Source organism: Leiobunum rupestre, chromosome 10 (assembly GCF_980474605.1).
Source record: "Leiobunum rupestre chromosome 10, qqLeiRupe1.1.hap1, whole genome shotgun sequence".
Lineage (NCBI taxonomy): Eukaryota > Metazoa > Arthropoda > Arachnida > Opiliones > Sclerosomatidae > Leiobunum > Leiobunum rupestre.
The window spans coordinates 24830392-24857750 of record NC_143393.1 but is presented as its reverse complement, the minus strand read 5'-3'; the positions used below and the strand labels follow the sequence as shown (position 1 = coordinate 24857750).

Genomic DNA, 27359 nt, shown 5'->3' with positions numbered 1-27359 from the left:
TTTTTCTGAAAATATTTTTCTAATACCGGTATCGGCCAATATTGGCTTCGCTTAAGCCGATATTGGCCGATACCGATATTAGAAAAATAGGCTAGAACTTAGTAAATTTAAAGTATAATTTGATACACAACCAATATTTATTAAAAACTAACTACTCAATTTGAAGTTTCAATTCTACCAAAACTTTGGCTATTAGCTTAATATATTTTGTATTTTTGGAATAAACATTAATTGAAGGGTTAAAATAGATTTATACTGAGGTCATCACGTCCACATCTGACCCAACTCGACCCGAACTTAACCCCAAAAGATACGTTTTAAAAACTTTCAAACTTTAAAAAAAAAAATTTTAAAGAACACTTTTTCCCAACAGATAATATAGAGTAGTTTCAGTTCGTAGCTTTGGCTATGGCTGCCATTTTGTGCGGTATTTTTTCTCTATGGGAAAAAGCATAGGTGACGTCGTGTCACGTGATACTGAAATCACTGTATTGCTTTTCTTTGGCCTAATACGATACCTAAAACAATTTTAGACGAAATTTTTCTCCTGTTTTTAATAATTAGTGAAACAAAATGTCACGGACATTTAAGTACACACAATTCCCCCGATGTATTAAATATATTTTAAATATTAAATTTAAATTTGAACCAATTTTCAATCATCTTGTACTTAAATAACCCAAGAGGAATTTTATCGAAATTAAATTTTTCGAGTTACATGGTTTTAGAAATAAGGTAGCTAAACGCGAACAACATAATTTAAATTAATTTTCAAACAAACCGAATTTTCCGAGTTACCTGATTTTGGAAATGAGGTACGAAATTCAAATATCACAATAGTGCTCACGCGGGTTTTGGGGTCCCGCGAATTGTCTAGAAATCTCAATCAAAATTAAAATTTCTTAATGCAACCGGAAACGTTGTTCAGAAATGATCAGTAATAACTACAAATATAATTTTCTAAATTTAAAAAAAGTATGTAGATTTAAAGTCTAATATCACCAAAAAGCATTTGAATGGGCAAATGACCAACTTGTGGGCAACCGATCTTCAAAATTCATAACGGGCTATTTCCTTTCGATTGAGATACCCCTGACCCTTCCAAGCCTAATTTTTGGAAAGTTATGTGGAATACGGCGGCATCGGCTACACTGTACGTGATCTTAGTACACACAAATCCTTAAGAAATTGTGCAAAAAGTGTCATGGCAAATAATAATTTTTAGTGGCAAATTGACAACTAGTGGCAAATATTAGAAAATGTAAAAATATTAAGTATTTTTCCAAAGAAATGCGGTAAAAACAATTTTTGGCTATTTCTGTAATTATCCAAAGCAGTGTTGCCAATTGAACTATTTATTGTATTTTTCCGTAAATATATGAAATACTTTGTTATTTTTCTCACTTATATTTTTATTTGTAAAAGAATCAAATATTTTGGTGTTATATTCATTGCTAAAAGCAATTACCATGTAATACAGATACAAAAATAAAATATTTTTCCTATTAGCCACTATATGCCATTATTTGTCACTATATGCCATTTTATGTAAAATTTGCCATTATTTACTTTTGACATGACCTTTATTCCAAAAAGGTGACATTTTAGGAACGCTGTATTTTTTGAACGGGTAGAGGTATAGCGTTTGGTTCTAAAAATATCGCGGTGTTGTCAACTCTAATGCCTGTTTCGCACGGGATAAATTTATTCTTTGTGGTGTTGCGGAAAATGAGAAAAACGCGAAAGTTTCACGACCCAAAATCTATCTGGAAGTTGCAAAACATGAGAATCTTTATTTTTTTGGTTGAACGGCCAAATTTCAAATCCCGGATTACAGTAAAGGGAGTAGAATCTAAATGTAAAAATCTTCTGTTCACTTGTTTTTAACGTATCTAGCGCCAATAATCCCTATCAGCGTTGCCAGGTCCTTAAAATACAGTGGATAAAAAATTATCGATTTCAGAAAACAATTATCGTACGACTGAAAATTGGTTGTAAATATTAATTTTGTGGAAATATTGACGATTAATTTTCAAGTTAGTCAATTGCTAGTAAATAATTTTTTAAATCAAGTTATCACCTATTGAAAAAATCTTGATAAATATAAACTAATATTAATTTTTTTAAATTATTATCGTAAGTTATAGTAACTCAGATTAAATTATCGAAAATAGCGAACTATATCGTAAGATGTTCAAATTATTGTACGTCGTAAAAATTAGCTTGAAATTATCGACTTGTATGATAATTATCGTACGTCTGGCAACGCTGAATTTCCCTATGTTATGTTAAACCTGGTGGCAGGATTCGCAGAAAACAAAATATTGAAAATGTTTTAACAATCGAAAACTTAAGTTTAACGCGATTACACACATTTTATCGAGGGGTAAGACAGTCTCAGATAATCTGTACACCGAGTTCGTGCATTTAGCCAAGGATCCTATATGTTAAAAGGATAGGTAGCCCTCCGGCCAGCCCGTGTTTTCAAAACGCCGGCAGCGCCGTCGATATTAAGAGAGCTTCTAAACGTGGGACGTCTTGTTTCTATTCCCTCAAGGACAAATTTTGGCGGTGCTTCCTCCGTGTTTTGTCCTTGACGGAATCTAAAGACGGATGGATTCTCTATCGCGCGTGACCCGCCGACGGCGCTGCCATTTTTCGTCCCTCGCCACATATCCTTCTAACATATAGGATCCTTGATTTAGCACTGTTAAATGTACATATTTTCAAGAGTTCGCGAGTTCCATTTAGCACTGTCAAAGGTACGGCAGTGTACACCGAGTTCGCAGAGTGTCTTACCCCTCGCGTTTTATGGGCTTTCAAACTACAACGTTTAAAGGCAAATTAGTTTGGCCACCAAACTTGTCTAACTAAATGGCAGTTAAATAAGCAGTGAACAGCAAATGTTGGTTCACTTTTTGCGGTTAGGTGACCTATTTTTGGGTGTACAATTCGACCAATGAAATTAAGCTATTCCGTAACGTCACTGACGCGGGAACTTTGAAACATTTGACCCGTCGTCTGCTTACTATATAATATTACTATTATCGAAATATCGGATACCAATAATTTTGACAGTTTAAACCTAATTTCTAAATTTCATACAGGAAACTTAATAGTAGACGACAATAAAAAATCATTAGCCCTGGTGTGGACAATTGTCGTACTATTTCGACACACAAAAATTTAATATCAACGCATTGTTTAGTATAAAAATGTGTCCAATTGATTTCTATATCGAATATGAGCTCAACTATTTTGGCATCATTAAAATTGCATAGTCTGAAGTCTGAACGGTACTTTAGTTTAAATAAAAATGTTAGTAAAAAAATGTTTACGCTAGGTCCCTGCTTCGAACATTCTTAGTAGCCTAAATACGTTCTTGAGCTTGCAATATAGAATGCGGTAGCTGCGAAATTAATTGGAAAAAACCTAGGAAAAGTTCCAGCTGCGTTATAAACTGCCGAGTCCGCTAAACAGTAGTTTTATCAACCAATATACTGATAACGGTAGTTGGCTATGTCAAAAATTGACGGTAGGTGCGTAACTTCCGTCTATTCAAAATTTAATCCAGCGCATTTCGACAGGTTATAGGAACCCCACGAAAAACAAATTGACAAGCACGCTTCGTGCGCTAGTAATTTGAAAACGCGTGTTTGTAGGGTTGATCCGACGCTAGGGTTTCGCGCTGTCGAGCGTAGCAATAATTCGGTCTTTTCCCGACGGGGGGCGCTGCGGGAACCCCTGCAGGAGATTCAACCCGCGGATACATTCGCGGAAAGAGACAGAAAACTCTTCCCTGCTCCTTGAGGAAAAATACGACGATATTAGAGTCAATCCCGAGTCTGGCGCCATCTATGATGGAGCGGGGAATATGCTCTGATAAAGAGGCACGTTTCATACATTTCGTTTTGGTTGACATCTTTGTCAAAGGTAGAGCTGCCTTTGGATATCTGCAGACTGACTCTCAGGGTGTACAGAGAGAGGCTTCGTCGTTGTCTGTTCCAGGATTATGGAGTTCTCTATCTAGTGTTGATGGTGGTTATAAAAACGTATTAAATTGTAATGCCGAATTAAATTACTATTAAATTGTAATGCCGAATTAAATTACTATTAAATTGTAATGCCGAATTAAATTACTATTAAATTGTAATGCCGAATTAAATTACTATTAAATTGTAATGCCGAATTAAATTAATATTAAATTGTAATGCCGAATTAAATTAATATTAAATTGTAATGCCGAATTAAATTAATATTAAATTGTAATGCCGAATTAAATTAATATTAAATTGTAATACCGAATTAAATAAATATTAAATTGTAATACCGAATTAAATTAATATTAAATTGTAAAACCGAATAAAATTAATATTAAATTGTAATACCGAAATAAATTAATATTAAATTGTAATACCGAAATAAATTAATATTAAATTGTAATGCCGAATTAAATTAATATTACATTGCAATGCCTAATTAAATTAATATTACATAGTAATGCGGAATTAAATTAATATTTAACTATCATTAAGAATTATATTAATATTAAAATGAAGAATTATATTAATATTAAAATGAAGAGTTATATTAATATTAAAATGAAGAATTATATTAAAATTAAAATTGAGAAATAATTAATATTAAATTAAATCGAATAAATAATTAATATTAAATTAAATCGAAGAAATAATTAATATTAAATTAAATCGAAGAAATACTTAATATTAAATTAAATCGAAGAAATAATTAATATTAAATTATAATTCGGAAGTAAATTAATATAAAATTTAAATCTTACTTAAATTAATATGAAATTGTAAATCTTACTTAAATTAATATAAAATTGTAAATCTTACTTAAATTAATATAAAATTGTAAATCTTACTTAAATTAATATAAAATTGTAAACCTTACTTAAATTAATATATAATTGTAAATCTTACTTAAATTAATATAAAATTGTAAATCTTACTTAAATTAATATAAAATTGAATTAATTAATTAAATAAATATAAAATTGAATTAATGAACTAAATAAATATAAAATTTAATTAATGAATTAAATAAATATAAAATTTAATTAATGAATTAAATAAATATAAATTGAATTAATGAATTAAATTAATATTAAGTTAAAATGAAGAATTAAATTAATATTAAGTTAAAATGAAGAATTAAATTAATATTAAGTTAAAATGAAGAATTAAATTAATATTAAGTTAAAATGAAGAATTAAATTAATATTAAGTTAAAATGAAGAATTAAATTAACATAAACTTTAAATTAAGAAAGAAATCAATATTGAAATATTATTACCGCGCTTTTATCGGCAATGTTCGGTTTGGAGAATGCAGATGGCGGCGTAAGCGGCGGACTGTATTTGTCCGTTGGCCACCTTGTCCCTCTAACGGTCGTTTCTATCGGCAGGCCTCCCAGGGCGAGTCAATGCCGGCGACTTAGTATTTATTGTGGCCGTGGCGAACTTTAAAGCACATCTCCATTTGGAATTCTTGTATAAACCACGTTACATCGCAATGGGACATTGGCCAAGGTTTATTTTCGGAAAATATACGAATTTAGAAAGAACGGACGTGATCGCAGTGGCTTTTTCTTCAAAACATCGGTTCTGCTCTGAGATCGGGACAAATTTTGTTACTAAGGTATTTTATTTTCATATTATACTATATTATACTTATGATTCCTAAAAATTACTTTATTTTAAAATAGTTCATTTTTTTTCTATTTGGCAAAAATTGTACCTATAAATCCCTATGTTTTAAAATGTTCCTATTTTGCTAAATTTGTTTCTATAATTCCATATATTTTCAAATTTTTCCAATTTTGCAAAAATTGTACCTATAATTTCCTTTATTTTATAATTTTTCATATTTGGGAAAATTTGTACCAATAAATCCCTATATTTTCAAATTGTTCCTCTTTTTTCCTATTTGACAAAATTTGTACCTATAAATCCCTATATTTTCAAATTGTTCCTCTTTTTTCCTATTTGGGAAAATTTGTACCAATAAATCTCTATATTTTCAAATTGTTCCTCTTTTTTCCTATTTGGCAAAATTTGTACCAATAAATCCCTATATTTTCAAATTGTTCCTCTTTTTTCCTATTTGGCAAAATTTGTACCAATAAATCCCTATATTTTCAAATTGTTCCTTTTTTTTCCTATTTGGCAAAATTTGTACCAATAAATCCCTATATTTTCAAATTGTTCCTCTTTTTTCCTATTTGGCAAAATTTGTACCAATAAATCCCTATATTTCAAATTGTTCCTCTTTTTTCCTATTTGGCAAAATTTGTACCAATAAATCCCTATATTTTCAAATTGTTCCTCTTTTTTCCTATTTGGCAAAATTTGTACCAATAAATCCCTATATTTTCAAATTGTTCCTCTTTTTTCCTATTTGGCAAAATTTGTACCAATAAATCCCTATATTTTCAAATTGTTCCTTTTTTTTCCTATTTGGCAAAATTTGTACCAATAAATCCCTATATTTCAAATTGTTCCTCTTTTTTCCTATTTGGCAAAATTTGTACCTATAAATACATATATTTTAAAATTTTCCTATTTCTGAATATTATTCAAACATTTTCCCTTTAAATGCCTATAATTTTAAAAATGGTCATTAAATAGTTGCTGAAACGCTTATGGGAAATTTACTAAACCCTTAACTTATGGGAAATTTTGTAAACACTAACTTATGGGAAATTTTGTAAACCCTTAACTTATGGGAAATTTTGTAAACACTAACTTATGGGAAATTTTGTAAACACTAACTTATAGGAAACTTTGTGAACACTAACTTATGGGAAATTTTGTAAACACTAACTTATGGGAAATTTTGTAAACACTAACTTATGGGAAATTTTGTAAACACTAACTTATAGGAAATTTTGTGAACACTAACTTATGGGAAATTTTGTAAACACTAACTTATGGGAAATTTTGTAAACACTAACTTATAGGAAATTTTGTGAACACTAACTTATGGGAAATTTAGTAAACACTAACTTATGGGAAATTTATTAAACAATTTAACTTATGGTAAATTTATGAAACAATTTAACTTATGGGAAATTTATTAAACAATTTAACTTATGGGAAATTTATTAAACAATTTAACTTATGGGAAATTTATTAAACAATTTAACTTATGGGAAATTTACTAAACCCTTTAACTTATGGGAAATTTAGTAAACACTTTAACTTATGTAAAATTTACAAAACACTCACTAGTCTATTTAAACCGAATAGTAATAATTTAAAAATATTTGGTTCTTTAAATATTTCTAGAACAAATAATGATTAAAATAAACAAAGCTGGGAACAGCGAAGTGTTTGCTTGAAACAAGCCTTTGAGAGTGAAGAATTTCTGAAATTGACGCATTCCGTAGGATCAATGACCCGCAGTGTATATTTCATTCAAAGCTCGTGGCGAACTTAAGAATTATTTTAAATATTGTACGAGCACTTTCCGTCATGTTTACTTGGACCGGGTTCGGGTCCAGCCACGGGGACTAGCTACCGAAGGACGACGCTCGAGTATACTTGAGACGAGTCCTTCGCTAGTTCGTCCACGGATGAACGAACTCGTTTAAAGAAAAAGAGAAGTGCATTTTCTCTGTTTCCCCGCTGAACTCATTTTCAGTCTTCGATTTCGCCTTCCGTTTATTTAGTTGTCTATTAACTGCCGAAATCCGTGAACCAGCAAAGCTCCAAGATCCTTTCATAAGAATAACGCCAGATGGCACCAGCAGTCGGAAACGTACATGTTTTAAATTATTCTCTTTAAAAATAGTTGTAGTCGTTTTAATTTCTCAAAAAAAAAAGGCCAAATCGAAAAATTGGCGCCATCTTGCGTTAATAAAAGCAATTTGGAAATAGGCTTGCAGTTTAAAAAATACATCATTAACAGAAAATTAAACCAATTTAACGTCGATTATTCAAAATTTAGAGGGAGTGTAAGCTCTAGTATTTCTATTCGCTAGATGACTTGGTCCTAGGGTGGTGCCTTGGGTATTAGGCTACTATTAGCCTAGTCAGGAATCCATACCTCTACTTGGAATGCTTATCGCGGCAGATTTTGGTCTCGATGTGGCTGACGGTTGTTTTTGACGTCACTATGTTAACTTAACAAACAACAACGTGAGAGGGGAGCGCGCGCAGAGGGGATTTTTTCTCTTGTAGGAGGGGCCAAAGCCGTCAGAGTGATCTTACCATACGCTATACGCCAGGATAAGCATTCCTAGTAGAGGTATGGATTCCTGTTGTTGGTCTATTTTTGGTTTTGTCAGTGTTCCTGGTCTGTTCCCAGCAATAGGCCATCTCAAACTATTGGCCTAGGCTTAAAAGAGGCTTTAGATTATTTTTATTATTATTATATTCTATGGCTTTGGGCATTTTTTTCGCTACTTAGTGGTTTGTTGCGAAGGTAATACCTCAATATGTTTATAATAATAAGGAATATTTCACCTTGTATTTTATATTACAAGAATTTAGTCTAGATCACGTCTAAAAATAAACTCACAGAATCAAGTTTCATAACCTCAAGAAAAAGAAAATAAATATTTTAAAAAGAGACTAAAAATCAATAAGTTAAGAGATACAAAATGGCGGCCACCGATGATTGACTATAAATCTGCAGGCTATTTATTTAAGTGGGAACAGCGTAATATATCAGTAGTTTGGTGGGAAACGAGAAGAATAGGATAAGGACGAGAGGGAGGGGAAGAAGGTTAGTGGTGGGCCGAGCCCCGCAACGCCCTCCCACGGAATTCTCGGGAAATATAATGCCACAGTTGGTAAACACAGTTGCTCTCCTGCGAAGATGATCAAACAAAACAAGGCAGGATCATTGAAGGCAGATCCCGAAGAGGATGAAAGGATGACGCTTGGTGGCAGGAGGATCCCCGGCGTTCTCATCCACCCTTTGGGGGGTCCCCGTTTTCTTTAAACTATCATTTTATACGCGCTCATTATACTATACTAAGTTCTATTTTTATATATGTACGTGTACGTAACGAAGAAGAATAATTATACCTTCGTACATTCTTAGACTCTAGAGAAGGAAACGAGTAGTTGATTTTTAAAACGTTATGAGGGTTATTTAACTTTAGGAGGTTGGAGCACTAAAGCTTTCGGATAGGCGCCAAATAAGTCATGTTTGGATTAAACAGAAGTAAATAAACCGAAGTTATCAGACTGCTATACTCCCCATGTTGGAGGCGTTTTCCTTATGAAGTTACACTTTTACCTCGAATTTGAAATTTTGTGCGCTTCTAGGCCGAAAAAATAAGTTTTGGTTTTTATGAAACCATTTTTTATAGATATAATTAGTTATACACACAATTCCCAAGCGCAATTTATCGCGTCAAAAGACGGGGATGTAAATTAGCTTTTATTTGTCTCGATTTTCTCATCATTTTCATAAAGGAAACGCCCTACGATTCTGAGCGCTATTTCGATAACTTTGGTTCATTTACTTCTGGTTTATTTACTTCTGGTTTAACCCACAATTTCTCATCTTTTATCGATATTTCACGGGAGATCTATCTAGGTTAATTACATTGAGTAAATAATTAAAATATGTACCGAATATATTTACTTAATTAATTAAATTATAATAATAAATAAATTTTATTAAATTGTTTTCATAATTAATCGAACCATTGTTTATATATGCTTTAATAAACTTTAATTTATCCGCAATAGAGGACGCTGTTGACAATTCACCCAGCAAGGTGGAAGAAAGTCTGACACGCTTTCCCCTTACTGATATAGCGTTGTATTCTAACCTTCCAAAAGTTGAGTAACTCTGACGTTACGATGAAATTCAAGATATTTACATTAAGAGTGTATTGAAACTTAAAGAAACAAAATGAACTAAATAGTTATATAAAATATACAAGAGAATAGTGTATTCAGGGTTCATACAGACCTGGAAATATCATGGAATTAGAATTGGTGACAGGGAAATTTAAGAGTTTTCAGAAAGAGTAGAGATTTACACCAATAAGTGTTTCTTTTTAAATTATTGATTTTATTAGTAAGTAATCTTAAAAAACTAGGTGCCATTGCATTTGGAACGTGGATTCTCAATTCAGAGCAAACTCAATTAAATTAAATTTAATGAAGATTAATTTAAATTTTAGTTTACATTTCTTCTGCACTCAAATTAATGATAAATTTGTCAAGAAACACATTCATAAAACCTTAAATAGCAATCAAATAAAAAATAACAATAAAAATCCCATTTATATGAAATAAAATAATTTTTTCATTTTTTAAATATTGATTTTTCTATCGAAGCTGCTGTCATAGTTCTGCCAGCATACTCGACTGGAGGCAAGGCAGTTGGGGAGGATTTTATGTAAATAAGTATTTTTGCTAGTTGTCAGACTTTGCGTTATTATGTTACTCACGCTATTAATAATTTAATTATTATATAATAAAATAAAGGAATATTTTTCGTAAAAGCAGTATTGAATGTTTTCCATCGGCGATATTGCGTAATCGACATAAATAAGAGAGGTAGAGAAATCCTCGCTTCTTCGCCAAAGATGTTCGAATAGTTTCTGTTCCCCGATAAACTATACCAGACCGCAATCCTAATCGACCCGTTATTGATATTAAGGAAAGAATCATTCCAGGTTGCATCCAGGAACTCATCCCCGCTGGCCACTAACTCCAACATTTACGAACAAATACCAAAATTACGATACGAAACAACGCAAACTTGGTCGAAATTCCCCGCGGATTTCGGAGTATACTTTTCTTATTAGGACCGAAATTGATTTAGGTAATATTAAAAATTCAATTTTTATTAAAGTTCATTATTTTATTAATTTGAAATGGTTTTAAGAGAAATAATTACGTAATTAGTTGGTATAAAGTGAAAAAAAGTAGTGCACCCCAATTTTGTGTATTTCTACTTTGGGAGAATGACTGTCTAATAATAATAATAATTATAATCAATTAGGCTAATTAGGAGACGTCAGTTTTAGCTAGGAGCAACAAACACAGCACCCCACAGAAGGAGAACGCAACCCGTGAATTTTCTTGTGTACAATTTTCATTGGTTAAACTCTTTAGCGCCTGCTGCCGTCGGAAGGGGAAAATTCGGAAATTGTCTTTCCCCTTTCCGTAAAACGTTCAGCGTAAAAGTTCGTCTAATGAAATTTGTACACAACACTGCCTTAGCTTGTTTAAAGGCTAGTTGCGTTCTCCTTGTGTTTGTTACTGCTAGGTTTTAAGGAGCCAATAAAATACCGGGATGAGAGGATTTGTGTAAAGGAGCATGAGACTAAAAATCTTCTCAAAATAGTAATTCTATATAATTATTAATAAATAAATTTTTCGTACTACGTACCAAAGGGACCTTTTTTGCTGATAGCGACATCTACCGTACAACCTTACGGACTAAGTGCAATCGAAAACTATCTAAAAGGCCTTTCTATAAAGTAACACTGGCTTTATTGTTTTGATGTTGCTGCTGCCTAGGAGCAACAAACACAATGAGAACGCAGCTAGCTTTTAAACACGCCAACGCATAGTTAGTTGTGTACAAATTTCATTGGACGAGCCTTTACGCTGAACGTTTTACGGGCGGGGGGATGACAATTTCCGAATTTTCCCCTTCCGACGACAGCAGGCGCTAAAGCGTCTAACCAATGAAAACTGTACGCGATAAAATGCACGACTGTTGACGGGTTGCGTTCTCCTTGTGTGGGGTGCTGTAATGACTAACTTAAGATATTAGGTCTAATGTTGTTAACGTGTTAAACAAATCGGACACAAGTTGGGCTACTCTAAAAGTACCAAGCGCTTAATATAGTTATTCGTCCCAAGATTTCATACCCTGATTATGGACTGAAACATTTACTGTTATTTCACAGAGTTTTCTCAATTTTTCCACCATTTTCTTAAATACGATTTGTACACCTGATTACCAGTGTTTGTTGCCCCTAGCTGCTACGTCACGGGTGACGTATCGATGACGTTTTTCTACAAAAGCCCCGGACATAGAATAAACTCGACGAGGCATCCTGTTTTTAAGGGGGAAGACTATAGTAAAAACCTCTTTTTCGTTCAAGCTGAACGTTTTAGTTTTAACAATTACACAATCGATTATATTTTTATTCATAGGCTGAACCTTCCTCTAGTGCTTAAAATAATTTTTGATAATTCTAGTATTAATAGTTAACGAGATATAAGGACCTAACTAAAGGGTAGTTTGGGCGCTTGCCCAACTTGTTTAGCTCCGGGACCCGAATTAAAACGTAATAATTAAATTACTTTGAAATTTAAAATTGTCAAAATTATTTTAAGCACTAAGCAAGAGGCTGTTCTACACACAAATATTAATTTTATAAGTTAAAACACAAAAATAAAACAGTTCAGCTTGAAATAGTGCGAAAGTAGACAATCGCCACTGTAGTCTTCCCCCTTAAGTGTAAACTGAACTGATCTTCTACGTTTTTCGTGACGAATTAGCACATAAAAACAAGTTGAGCAAGCGTAGCTTATTTAATGGTAAGGCATAATAAGTTAACCAAAATCCTGATACACACATTTCTGCTAACTCTGAAATATATCGAAGTAATCTGTAAATAGAAATACGTGTTATGTAAGAGCAAGCGGGTAAGCTGGCAATAGATGCGCAGTACTCTGTTCTATTCGGGGCTTGCGGAAGGAAACCTACGCAAATTCGTTTTTACGCGCGTCGAAATTTTACCACTTTCCGGTAAGGGGTGAGAGGACCCGAGCTGATTTTCACCGATTTAGTTTAAATTCGGGGGATAGGTAGACCTTGATGTAACTTGAAATTTCCCAAAAGGAAAAGTTTCGACGGGCTTTAGTTTTGCCATGGCAACCAAAAATGTTTTTGATTACTTAAATTCTACTTTTCCCTATGGAAATTAAAGGCCTAGGTTTTCTTCCGCCTGTCCCCCTTTAAATTAGGCCGACATGTTCAGCGGTTGGCCTACCACCAGGGTATTTGTGCTCCACTAAGTTAGTTTAAAGGGGGACAGGCAGAAAAAATCTATGGAAATTAACACGGATAAATCGCAGATTTTAATGGTCTTCCCACCTTTGAAAATTTTTAAATATTAAAAACATAAATTATATTAAAAAAAATTGTACATTGGGTAATTTCAGGCTAATTTGGGTAAATGCGTGTACATTTGAGGGAAAATAAGCAAATTGCGTAAATACAAGTAAATTTGGGTAATATTATTTAAAATTTTGCCAAATTAATAGCATTTATCAATTTTACTTCCATAACCAAAATTTCATCAATTTTACTTGCATTTAATTAATTTAATCAATTTTTCTTGCACTTACCTAATTTAATAAATTTTACTTGCATTTACCTAATTTAATCAATTTTACTTGCATTTAATTTATTTAATCAATTTTTCTTGCACTTACCTAATTTAATCAATTTTACTTGCATTTACCTAATTTAATCAATTTTACTTGCATTTACCTAATTTAATCAATTTTACTTGCATTTAATTAATTTAATCAATTTTTCTTGCACTTACCTAATTTAATCAATTTTACTTGCATTTACCTAATTTAATCCATTTTATTTGCATTTACCTAATTTACACATTTTATAATATTTAGCGAAATGTACATGCATATACCCATTTTCATTCATTTTAGACAATAAAAGGCAAATTTACTCGTATTTACCCAATTTGCTTATTTTCCCCCAAAATTTACACGCATTTACCGAAATTAACCTGAATTTACCCAATGTATAATTTTTTTATTATAATTTATTTTTTTAATATTTAAAAATTTTCAAAGATGGGAAGATCCTTAAAATCAGTGATTTCTCCGTGTTCATTTCCATAGTGTGAAGAAGATTTCAAAACTAAAGCCCGTCGAAACTTTTCCATTTGCGAAATTTCAAGTTACATAAAGGTCTGCTTATCCCCCGAATTCAAACAAAATCGGTGAAAATCAGCTCTGGTCGTAGCCTTGTCAGTGTAGGCGGAAACGATCATCCTGTAGGCGGAAACGATCATCCTGTAGGCGGAAACTATCATCCTGTAGGCGGAAACTATCATCCTGTAGGCGGAAACTATCATCCTGGTGGCGGAAACTATCATCGTGTAGGCGGAAACTATCATCCTGTAGGCGGAAACGATAGTTTATCTGTGCGGAAATTATCATCCCGGAATCATGAAAAATTGCGTCTTCATTCGCCGCAGCACATTCTCTGCCAACGCGAATACATTCTTGGTTAGAAATAAACCTTAATTGCTACTATTATCGAAAGCTAGACGACCTTTATACGTTTAAGTTCTTAATTTCAGTTAAATTTGATTTCTATCGAAGCGCGTCAATCACGTTAATGCTTTTGAACGCGTAAACTAAACCTCTAATATCGTGGAAGGCGAAATTTACGAAGCGTTTCTTAATTTCGTCGGTAGTGATGGGGAAATCGTACGCTTCTGGAAGCCTAATAAATAAAAAAAAAACATTTATTGCTGAAATATACAGCAAGCCATCGTATTGGGCGTCAAATATCGGGCGCTGATTTATCGGGGTTCTTAATTCGATCGATCCCCGCGCGCCCCTCCGTGGCAGTCTTCCCCGCGCGTCCTCATTCATTCGGTGTCCAATAAGAACGCCTGCCGACCTATTTTTTCCAGGGCCACCCGAGCGAAAGTGAAAGAATTCAATAAAGGGAGGATGTATTTGCCATATCGCTTCTTGTCTTTGGACGCGCCATATCTTTCCGCGGGGTTTTGTCAGCCGCTATTTCCCGTTCGACAATATTTGCCTACCGGGTTCACGATTCCTCTTCTATACAACTTTGATTCTGTACAGTCTCTCCTCTACCCTCGGGGTGTATTGGATCGAATTAGGTTTATATCCTGGGAAATATTTGTGTGACCGGGAAATTTTACCGAGCGCAAAGTGTTAATTGTTAAATGTTAGGGTCGATCTTTTGTAAAGCGGTACAACAATCAAATGGATTAACAAGGATTGCCTTAATTGTAGTTAAGGTCGATGAAAAGTAGGGCTGCACTGATATATCGGCCTATTTTTCGAACATCGGCAAATATCGGCTTCGCTTAAGCCGATATTGGCCAATAATGATGATCGAAAAACATTTTCAGAAAAACATTTAAAAATAAGAAAATTATCGATGATCTAACTAATAATAATATTTTATTTAATTAGCCAGACTTCAGAAGCTAGATCATAACTTTTTTTAAACAGGGGGTTACGAGTGTAAACCAATATTCGATGGCGCTAGGCAACATTAGGGGGCTTTCCCGGTTTTATTTAATAACGTGCGCGATGCTTGCTCGGTGGCACGTTCTACTTAACACGTGACACCGAGCGTGCGTCGAGCGCCTTTTTAAAATAGAAACTGGAAAGTGTTGGGAAGCGCCATCTTCAGTATAGTATAGTCGGAGATTAATATAAATATAATATTAACCATATATTAATATAATATCAACCATATATTAATATAATATTAACCATATACTAATATAATATTAACCATATACTAATATAATATTAACCATATACTAATATAATATTAACCATATACTAATATAATATTAACCCTATATTTTTATTATAATATTAACCATATATTAATATAATATTAACCATATATTAATATAATATTAACCATATATTAATATAATATTAACCATATATTAATATAATATTAACCATATACTAATATAATATTAACCATATATTAATATAATATTAACCATATATTATTATAATATTAACCATATATTAATATAATATTAACCATATATTAATATAATATTAACCATATATTAATATAATATTAACCATATATTAATATAATATTAACCATATATTAATATAATATTAACCATATATTAATATAATATTAACCATATATTAATATAATATTAACCATATATTAATATAATATTAACCATATATTAATATAATATTAACCATATATTAATATAATATAAATATTAATATAATATTAACCATATATTAATATAATATAATATTAATATAAATATAAATGTAATATTAATATAAATATAAATGTAATATTAATATAAATATAAATGTAATATTAATATAAATATAAATATAATATTAACCATACATTAATATAATATAAATATAAATATAAATATAATATTAACCATATATTAAAATAATATTAATATATTATATTTTTTTAACTATATTCATATGTAACATAATTACTCATAAGTATGCCACTAGCTCTATTTCTTCACTAATGGTTTGTTTCACAGATATTGCGACATCCGTACCCTACGTAATATTTGACGTCATATTTGATGTCATATTTGACGTCATCGAATCTCAAATGCCGATTATGCCGTCACACAATTAGCTCTACTTCTGATAAACCGACGGTCATTATTTTAGTAAAAAATCGGTTTGAACAACCAAGGCTTAGGAGCTAAAATGAACTATAGTGTCAAGTTCTGTTAATGTAATTAATTTGCAAATTAATGAAGTTTTCGGAGACTCATGTTCTAAAATAAATTCGCATTGTCAAATAAAAGAAGCAGGTTTATTGAAAAAATAGTTGAAATTCAGGTTGAGCTTTTCTGGGGCATCTACAAGGTCGGAGTCTTGCAGATTCTTTTGAGCCCAGGCTTAACTTTTCTAGGCTTGGTATGGGTTTTAATAACGCTAGTGGAATATCCCACGTCGACGACTTGTTCCATTTTCGGAAACTGAAAGTGATCACTGAACCGAACCGTATTGGTCATTTTCCCCAACCTTTTCTTTTTCTAAACTACTCATTATTTAACTTCATCCGCACAAACCGAGCGAGTTTATAAATTTCAATAAAGCTACTTTGGGCTGACTAAAATTCCGATACCAAAAATTCCTTCTCAATTTAGAGTTTTTCCATTAGCTTAAATACATACGTTAGTAGCCAATAGTGTGACTCCCAAAATTACTAGGATGAATAAAGAGGTTAAAATCTAACAAACCGTTAGTGAAGATTTTTAAATGAAATAAAGGTACAGTGGCATACTTATGAGTAATTATGTTACATATGCTGTATTATATTTTATGACTATTTTAATATTAGAGTATTAATACTTTTTTAACCATATATTAATAAATTTAATATTAATCAATAAAAAACGCCTCCCCCGAAATCGAAAAGATAAGGAATATTTTCGAATTAAAAAAAAGTATTTTTGAGTAATTAATTAAATAGTAGAATTTGAAAGATAACCGATGAGTAAACTGAAATCACCGGTAGATGGAGCGTTGTCCGTGGCAGGGCAGTGGGGATCGTGGGATCCGCGTCCATCTCGCAGTGGCGCGTTCGCCTCCTGAGGGGCTCCCAGCGCTATCCGACTCGCCTCTCAGCCTCGATTCAAACCGGGCTGAGTTTCGTCGCGGCGCGCCGCGTTTGATGAATCGTCGTCAGATTTATTATTAGAAACTTCGGCGACGGAAAAGACTTCGCCTTAAAATTGAGATTTACCCAACGCGCTGACTTCTTTTTGGTCCGGTGAGCAATAACAATTTTCATTATTACCTTTGTCGTTTTATTGTCCTCTGGGTCTAATATTTGTTTCGCCGGTCGTGCCATGCCTGACAATTTGAGAGTTGGGTTAGATCTCTTAATTGGATAACTCGTTCTTCGTTATTTTGAGAACAAAGCCTAGTATAATTCACGACTCGATGAGCTAATTAATTTTAATTGGCTGCAAATATTCTTATTATTATTGAAATTGTAATAATATTTCACGTAGGGGTGTTTAATGTATAATGTTTAATTTTGAATTGATATTCCATCGTTGGGATTAGACATTTGATTAGTAATTATTAGTTGTTAAAACTATCGGGTTTAAACAAACTTTGGACCTAACCGTAACGAAATTACGTTAATATTAATAAATTAATTTAATTTACTCAAATGTAATAAAAATAGTTCACGTTTGGGTGTTATATATTATGATTAATTTTGAATTGATATTCCATCGGTGCGACTAGACATTTGATTAGTTATTATTATTAGTTAGGGAAAAACTATTTAGTTCAATCAAACTTTGGACCTAACCGTAACGGAATTACGTTAATATTAATACATTAATTTAAAAATATTTCAATATAGTTACGAAAAAAAATACTTCATATTTTATAGCGTGTGTTATATTTTTTCTGGGTGAAGTGACTTTTACTACCAGATTTGAAATTATTTTTATCGGGGTCTGTCAGTAAGTAATACATTTGGTGGATAACTAACATTTGCCTTGAGATATCTCAAGGTGATTTCAGAAAGCAGGAACTGATTTTGGGATTTGAGAGTGCAATTAAATAAGAATCAAAACGAAATAAAGTCTTTTATTAACTGTAACGAAGTTTTCGAAACGTTCATGATTCAATATTATTCTATAAATTGGGGTCAATATTTGTATCGTATTTGTATTTATAGCGGTACAATATAAATTTAAAAAGACAAATGAAATACGGACTGTCTTGTACATTTAATAACTAACTTCAAATAAAATTCATTTATTAGTAAAATGCTACAGCCGTTACTGGCGTTTTAATAATAAATATAATTTTATTGTACAATAGTGGAGCTTTATTTGAAGTTAGTTAAATTTAAATAGAATTAAGAATAATTAAGAGTACGTCAAAAATAATTAAAGATGAACGTAAACAAGTCCTGTATACGTGTAAATCTAATTTTTACGCGCTTCTATTATGCAAATTCGGGAAAATAGCATCCAAAATCCTAGTAGGTCCAAATTGACGAGACGACAATTAAATTTAGTTCCGCTCAAAGGGTTTAATCTAATTAATGTCGATTTTATCTTTGTTCATTCATTAAAGATTTCCACACCCTTTTTACGCTTTTAATAATTAACCTTTAAAATACGGTCGAGGCGAAGAAAAATATTGTAAAGCTAACAATATTTTCACGAGGACTACGCCCGTCAGCTTTTGAAGCAAGCTTGAAACAAAGGCTTAACGGAGGAAACGCCCGTACAAACTTTACCAATTTCCCCCCACTTTTGTACGTAACGTTAGGTTACCTATAGCGGAAAACACCTCTGTATTTTCTATTTTTAAAAGGTTTTCTAGCTATCAGGAATCTTCGCTGAGACCGAAAAAGCAACGCGGCGGGGGGCTTAAATATTCTATTCCCCCTTTCCCCCCAAAACGTCAACTACAACGCGAACGCTTAGGCAAATTTCCAAATCAAATTCGTAGCGACTAAACTTCTGCCAGAACATTTACGTAAAAACCACGTATTAGCATAAGACTAAATTTACAACTTGGTTTTATTTGAAGTTTTATCTAGATATTTTCAATTTATGGTACAAACGACATTTTCAACAGTGCGCGACAGCTAGGAGCAACAAACACAAGGAGAACGCAGCTAGCCTTTAAACACGCTAACGCAGTGTTGTGTACAAATTTCATTGGACGAGCCTTTATGCTGAACGTTTTACGGGTGGGGGGGAAGACAATTTCCGAATTTTCCCCTTCCGACGGCAGCAGGCGCTAAAGCGTCTAGCCAATGAAAAATGTACACAAGAAAATCCACGACTTTTGACGGCTTGCGTTCTCCTTGTGTGTGGAGTTGTGTTTGGCCAGCATTACATCGTAGTTATTTGTTAGTTAGCGTTATATTTAATTAGCCACTACTTACAGCAAAATTTCGGTAATCGCAATAATCTGTAATTTTTAATTTTCTACTTAATTTCTTCATTATTATCCGATTGTTTTTAAACAAACCAAAGTATAACAATTAAATATCGAAATTTAATGGACACAGTAAATATTCCACTTAATTTATAAAAAAAATTATTTTGAAATATACTATAAAATTAATCAATGCTAGAAGTACAATATGAAAAATACTATATGAATGTACGATGGCAGTAGGATCATGAGAATTATTATATAATTTTTCCAAAGCTGAGAGTATTCTTGTGACGTCATCATCGCTATAGTGTAAGGCTAGGGTTACCCCTCTTTTCTCCATCACGTCATGCTGGGGAGCCAAGCCAGCCATCTTGATTAGGTTTCTCAGGAATATCACCTATAAGAAGATCGAACAATTTCAATAAAAATATTATATTGTTTTGGGTTTATTGCTAAATAATCTGCTAAGCCTTTTAAGTGTGTATTCCAATAGTACAAAATCGTGCAGGGGCGTACCGAAGGTGTAAAATAGGAGGGGGAGGGGAGAGGCCTTTTTTGCAAAATATATCTTGATTTTTGTTCGATTATTTTCTTTGAATAAAATAGTTCCTAAACAAAAGGGTCCTTAAAAACTTTGTTATGCCAATTGGAAAAATTATTTGGGTTGGGGCGCCACTAACATCGGGACATCTCTGTAATCGCCTATCTAAAACATGAAAAAGGGGAAAAGAGCAAAATGACCGTAAGGCCAGAGCCAATACAACGAAGTCAGTAAACGCGCAAGCGGAAGTTCCAACACAAAACCAGCTTCCGTTAGGCACACAAAACCATACCGGAACGATTCAAAGCGTTCCGGACGGCAACGACACTAGTACCGGAACGAGCCGCTAATACCAGTGGGCAGATGGATAATACGGAAATTCTCTACAGGACAACTCAGAACGTGTATAAGCGGGACAGAGCACTTGGAATCAGTGGCGACGGTGATGCCGAGGCGAAGTGCAGGCCCCCCAGAGGTCCTATAATTCCTATAAAATCCTATATTTTAAAAAATGTTAACATGTTTAGCTATTAGTATATTTTTTGTGGTAAAATGGTTTAAATAGTTCGTATTTTTTAAGTGAAAATCAAAAATTTATTTATCTAAATATAGATTTGGTTTTTAAATGCATAAAGTTAGTAAATGAAATATCATCTATAGTCCTATAAAGTCCTATATTTTTAGAAATATAATCCTATTTTCCTATAAAAATATTGGAAATTTGAGTGGGGGCCCTGGAAGTGGAAATGCCCCTGGGCCATTTGGACTGACGAGAAGGCAGGTCCGTGGTGGCTGGAGGCTTGGATCGTTTTCGCTTTCCTAGAACGTAAAACACATTTCTTCTTTCCATTAAAGAAGGTATCGCGAGTAATTGGCATGTTTAAAAAACGGGAGACTTTTTAACGTCGACTCTTTTTCAAACATGTCCACACCTTGTGATACTTTCACACTTGCACTGTCACTATTCGAGACAAAAAAGACAAAAACTCGCGACACCGTCATACGTGACCATGAGAGACAACGAACACCAGATTTTGGGTTAGCTTCTTCCCGCCAAAACGGAGAAGAGGACTGGTACTACCAGTCACAGGAACCCTCTTGACCGGGTAGACTAACTGACGAAGTTAGTGTAGGGTGGCTGGCGTGGCCTGAAGGGCTAGCCACCACCCTCCTACGCGTTGTAACCTGGCCACCCGCATTTATGGCAATAAAAGTAGCTTTATAACTTAGGCCTAAGGTGGATTAGCCTAGCTGATTATTATTATGACTATTAAGAAACCACGGCGAGCGTACGTACGGTTGTAATCCAAGTCCAAAGTACCGAGGGGTAAGACACTCTCAGATAACTTGTACACCGAGTTCGTGCATTTAGCACTGTTAGGGGTACGGATTTTCAAGAGTTCGCGAGTTCCATTTAGCACTGTCAAAGGTACGGCAGTGTACCCCTCGCAAAGTACAGACGCACGGCTTCACAGACAAAATTCCACCAGAAATAAGGCGTTTTAACCAAAATGGTCAGCTCGCTGGGACGACTGGACACGCGGCACATTGTGGACGAATCATAGACTGACGTAAGAGTGCAACAACATCGGCCGAAATACAGCCTTCTTGTTAAACAGCCTAAAATAAGCTACAACCGTTTACCGTAAAAGCTACCATTTTTTATCCCAACAAGAATATCCAACACGCAATGTAATTGAGTAATTTTTAACTGGGGAAAAAATAGAACTGTATAAGGTACTTCAAACCCGATACATTTTCTTTTAGTACGAACGAATATCGCGAAAGCATTAGACGCAATAATTTAACCCGAATCGTGAGGCCGCTTACCGAGCATAAAAGAGTAGAATTTTACAAATGCGTTTTCTATAGCGCTCTTGTTTGAATAACGGTCTCCCTCCTTTAAATGTTCTCTCGCCACGCGAACCACCTCGGCCGATTAGTGGACAGTTTATACTAGCCAACTAAACGGCCAAAACATTACGTCTTAAAAGAAAACATTAAACGGCAATTTTTGGGAAACTTTAGGCCTATTCGCACGAGCCACCACTTTTACCACGAGTTGAAATGGGGAAACATTTCCAATATGTTTTTATGGGACGCAGTTTGAATAACGGACGGTTTTTATGACCAAGGCTTAGCTTCAAATATTTAATTCTATTAATTTAAGTACACATCTTTTCGATTACGCAAAACTAAATTGATAATATTAATATAAAATTACATATTTTGAAGGAGAAGATGCTTTTTTTTAAGAAAATTTTACGAATAATTTTCTTCGCCGATTCAACTGCGAAATCTCAGCACGAGGAGTAAGGCATTAAAAAAATGCCGTACGCGCTCTAGAGAAAAGTGATTTTAGAAATCTAGAAATCAACTTGAAAATCCCAAAATCAGTTTATAAATTGGAAATCTGCCTTCAAAACCGAAATCACATAAAAATCTTAGTCTAAAATCTCAAAATCAGTTTAAAAATCTTGAAATCTACCTTAAAAACCCAGAAATCACACAAACATCGTACTCTGAAATCTCAAAATCAGTTTCAAAATTTTGAAATCTGTCCTAAAAAAAGAAAGCACACAAAAATAATACTCTGAAATCTCAAAAGTCAGTTTAAAAATCTTGAAATATGCCTTAATAACCCAGAAATCACACAAAGTTGATACCCTGAAATCTGTCGATCTCTGAAATGTGTTTGACATTCAAAATCCCGTACGTAAAATTTGCAAATTTATTTTCGACCGGTCCTCTCGGCAACTTTTCGTGTAGCGTGTGAACGAAAATTCAAAGTGTAAAAACTTACCAACACAATTGGGTAAAAATGTAGACTCGTGTGAATAGGCAGTAAGAAAAGCTGCTATTCCGATAACAACGTCCCGAAACGCTATTTTCCCATTATAAATAAGTACGATATTTTTATCGCGATAAAAGAAATCAATATCGGAATCGCGAAAGTTGCTAAATCCGATTTCTGGAGAGAAATCAATTTACATTCCCATAGGCCTCGATATAAGGGAACATTCGTAAATTTTTTTCCACGGTAATTTATTTCTCCTTCGGGAGCCTTCAACTAATTGCGCGAGGGCCTTTATACTCGGGTCCTTTCTTTTAATCTGGAGCCTCGAAGAAATAAAATCGAGAAAACAAAGCACTTCGCGCGATACCGAGAACCCGGCGAATCAATAGAAGATGTATACACTTTTTTTTTCCCTAGACCTTAAACTTTACTTTCTAGAGCTTTTGGAAAATAGTTTTTTGCGAATAAAAAACCCATAAAGCCCGCAAAATGGATCCGGTCGATTTTGGGGACACCATTATTTACAGGTGGGACCCTAATAGCCACCAAACTGAAGGATAAAACCGTTATAGAACTTCAGTTCATTAAGGGGCAACCGTGCGAATGTTTAGTAACGCTTTCGGTCACCAGATGGGGGTGAAGACTCCCTCATAATCGCGCTGTATTTAATAGAGTAAGGCAAGCTTCGAAACATCGTCTTTTAATTAATTCATATCTTAACGGCGAAGTATGCAAATTAAAATATAAAGACTTGTTACGTGTTTATATTAAATAAGGCGCTTGAACGATGGTTAAAGTGCGACTTTAATCGCCTATTTGAAATAATTTTTATTAAGTAATTGAGGTTCTGAATTGGATCAGATTTTAAATTATTGCCTATTTATACGGTCCTAAAAAACCAAAAAAACTGATGGGACTGTTCGGCCGAATGGGACTGATCGCTTTAATGGGACTGTTCGGCCGAATGGGACTGTTGGGTTGAATGGGACAGTTCGGTCGAATGAGACTGTTCGGCCAAGTGGGACTGATCGCTTGAATGAGACTGTTCGGCTGAATGGGACTGTTCGCTTGAATGGGACAGATCGTTCGAATGGGACAGATCGTTCGAATGGGACATTTCGGTCGAATGGGACTGTTCGGTCGAATGGGACTGTTCGCTTGAATGGGAGGGTTCGGTCGAATGGGACTGTTCGCTTCAATGGGACTGTTCGCTTGAATAGGACAGCTCGGCCGAATGGGACAGTTCGGTCGAATGGACTACAATCAATAAAATACACCTGTTTGTATTGTTGGAAAGAGAGATGTGATGCGGAAATTATACGGCAGTGGGTTTGACTTGAAATGAGAAGTTAATTCGCGGTAGCTTCGGAATGGATTCCAGGTGAATAGGCGAATTAAAACCCGCTATATCTGTCAAACTAATCGTCTAAATATAGGTTGTGACATTTATAATTAACGATCGAATTTCCTCCGTTATAACTTAGGCCAATTCGGAGTAACGGTCCGAAATGTAAGCCGACGCCGTGAATTCATTGATTACAAAGTAGTTGAAACTCGAGTTTTGGAAACCGATTAAACTATTAAACTTTAATTTAGCGTAGGTTATCTCTGAGAAACGGAAACGGGAATTAACGGCCCTTAAATAACGTATACGGCCATCATGTGCGGGGATCAGGATGGCCTTGTACAACGGACACTGCCTCTTAAACGTCATCGTAACCCGATTATGACTCTGGGTGCCTTCTAATAAAGTCAAGGAAGTCAATGAAACGAACCTAAGGCAAAAGGAAACTCCAAGAAAACCCACTTCCGATATATAAACCGCCTGGTTTATATTACTAACGTAATTAAAACCATTCCCGTTGAAGGTACGACCAATTTCTACGCTTTTACAACAACATAAACTTCACCTTTCATTTGCCCTTAAGGGGGAAGAATACAGTAAAAGCCTCTTTGAACGTTTCTGTTTTAACAATTACATAATTGAATTATATTTTTCTTATTAGGCTAAACCTTCCTCTACTGCTTAAAATAATTTTGATCATTCTAATATTAATAGTTAACGAGATATAAGGTCCTAACTAAAGGGTAGTTTGCCAAACTTATTTAGCTCCGGGGGTCCGAATTAAAACGTAATAACTTTAAATTTAAAATTGTCAAAATTATTTTAGTCACTAAACAAGAGGGTGTTCTAAACTTAAATATTAATTTTATAAGTTAAAATTCAAAATTAAAAGAGTTCAGCTTGAAATAGCGCGAAAGTAGACAATGGCCACTGCAGTCTTCTTCCTTAATACAATTACTACCGGGAATGGTAACTCCGTTACCATTATCTTAACTTCATTCCTAATAATCCCAAAAACGTATGTAGAGCGATTAGGTAAATACGAGTCTTTCGCGCACGTACGGCTTGTTTAATCCTTCCGATAGAGGGCGCAGTACCGAAGGGAGTGTACTGATGGGTACCAGGGTTGTACTTTGTTTCCGAGAGCCTATCAGCGTGGTACGTGCTTTCATAATAAGACGTGAACCTATTATCATTAAGGCTTAGTTGGACGAAGAACGAGGCTTAACTTTGAAAAAGTATACATTCTAAAAAACTCTGTCCGTAAAGAACGCCGTCTAGATGGAGTTAGTATCGTTTTAAATAGGTTTAGTCGAGTTGTTTTCTCGTTACACGCGCTCACCTGCGAAACGCTTCGATCTTAGATTCAAGACTGAGTACATTTTGATGGCTAGCTCTTCGTAACGTCTCCGTCCTACCTTCCACAAGCATTTGCTTCGTAACGGAGACATTCCCTTGTAGAAGGCAGGACGGATACGAAATGGAGAGCCAATGGGCGCCTAGCATTTCTCGCTTAATGGATGGCCACGAATACGGCAATCGCCAATCAGTTGGTAGTATGAGTTTAACCGGGGGATGGGGTATAGTCCGTTAAGGGTTAAGACAACGTGAGAGCCATCCGAGAGAGAGATTACTCGTGTACGTATGCCTAGTTTGGAAAAGCCGTAATAGTTGGTGTTCTTTAGTTATTGACGAGCATCGCGCGGAAATCGAATTAAGACGTGCTTTTTCCAGATAAAAATCGAAGCCGGAGAACGAGAGAGAAATACATAAAAGTTTATGTCCGACGCTGTAATGTTTCGAACAAAACAAAGGGTTAGAAAAACTAGGGATGTATTGTTCGAAAAACGCGGATGTCCTTTCCTATTAGTACGTAAATATACCCCAATTTTAAAATAAAAATATACCCCAATTTTATAATAAAAATATAGCAACATTTTATAATAAAAATATACCCCAATTTTATAATAAAAATATACCCCAATTTTATAATAAAAATATACCCCAATTTTATAATAAAAATATACCCCAATTTTATAATAAAAATATACCCCAATTTTATAATAAAAATATACCCCAATTTTATAATAAAAATATACCAACATTTTATAATAAAAATATACCAACATTTTATAATAAAACTATACCCCAATTTTATAATAAAAATATACCCCTATTTTATAATAAAACTATACCCCAATTTTATAATAAAAATATACCCCTATTTTATAATAAAACTATACCCCAATTTTATAATAAAAATATACCCCAATTTTATAATAAAAATAGACCCCAATTTTCGATGAAAATTAAATTTATAATAATGAGATTATATTATATACTTTTGATATCACATGTATAATTTAAAGGGAGTAAAAAGTGCCCATTTCTGCTAAAAGAAAGGCGCTAGTTACGTTAAATCTCAGACCATCTACCTCCAACGGGATTTGTAACGCGACGCTTAAAATATTCGATACCTTACTAATTTTGGTGGCGCCCTTATTTGTCCTTTGAAGTAAACTGTTAAGGTGAATTTTAAATATAATTGGTCGTAATAATTCGTAAAATATTAAATTTTTGAACAAAATACTAATATATAAAGCAACGTCAAAGCTTATAGAAACTGAATATAGATGTCGCGTCATTCGACTTTTGGAAAACAAATTTCCTTTAGCGAGTATATATATAATACACGCTAAAAAAGGTTGGGTTAAAAACTACCCAAATTGGGTTAATTTTTAACCAAAATCTGGGTCAGTATTGCACCTACCAAGTAACTTGGGTAAACTTGAAACAACCCAAGATGGGGTTAAAAAATTACACAATGGAAAACTATCCAAGCGGTTGGGCAGCATTTTAATAACCCAAAAAATGGGTCAATTATTTAATGACCCAAAATTATTAGTTGTTTTTTTATTTAACCCAAAAGTAAGGTATAGTTTACTAACCCAAAAATTTTAGTCAAATG

General features: G+C 33.7%; 1 protein-coding gene across 3 annotated transcripts in view; it reads left to right on the top strand.

Annotated features, from left to right (window-relative positions):
• Positions 1–27359, top strand: part of Pgant5 (polypeptide N-acetylgalactosaminyltransferase 5) — a 244869-nt gene that overhangs the window by 103949 nt on the left and 113561 nt on the right. The window contains exon 1 of one of the 3 annotated variants that reach the window (XM_090160011.1): positions 17442–17558. The exons of the other annotated variants lie outside the window; for them this stretch is intronic. The gene's annotated coding sequence lies outside the window, so the exon portion shown is untranslated. Of the gene's footprint in view, positions 1–17441; positions 17559–27359 lie in introns of those variants that run through there. 3 annotated transcript variants of the gene reach the window in all.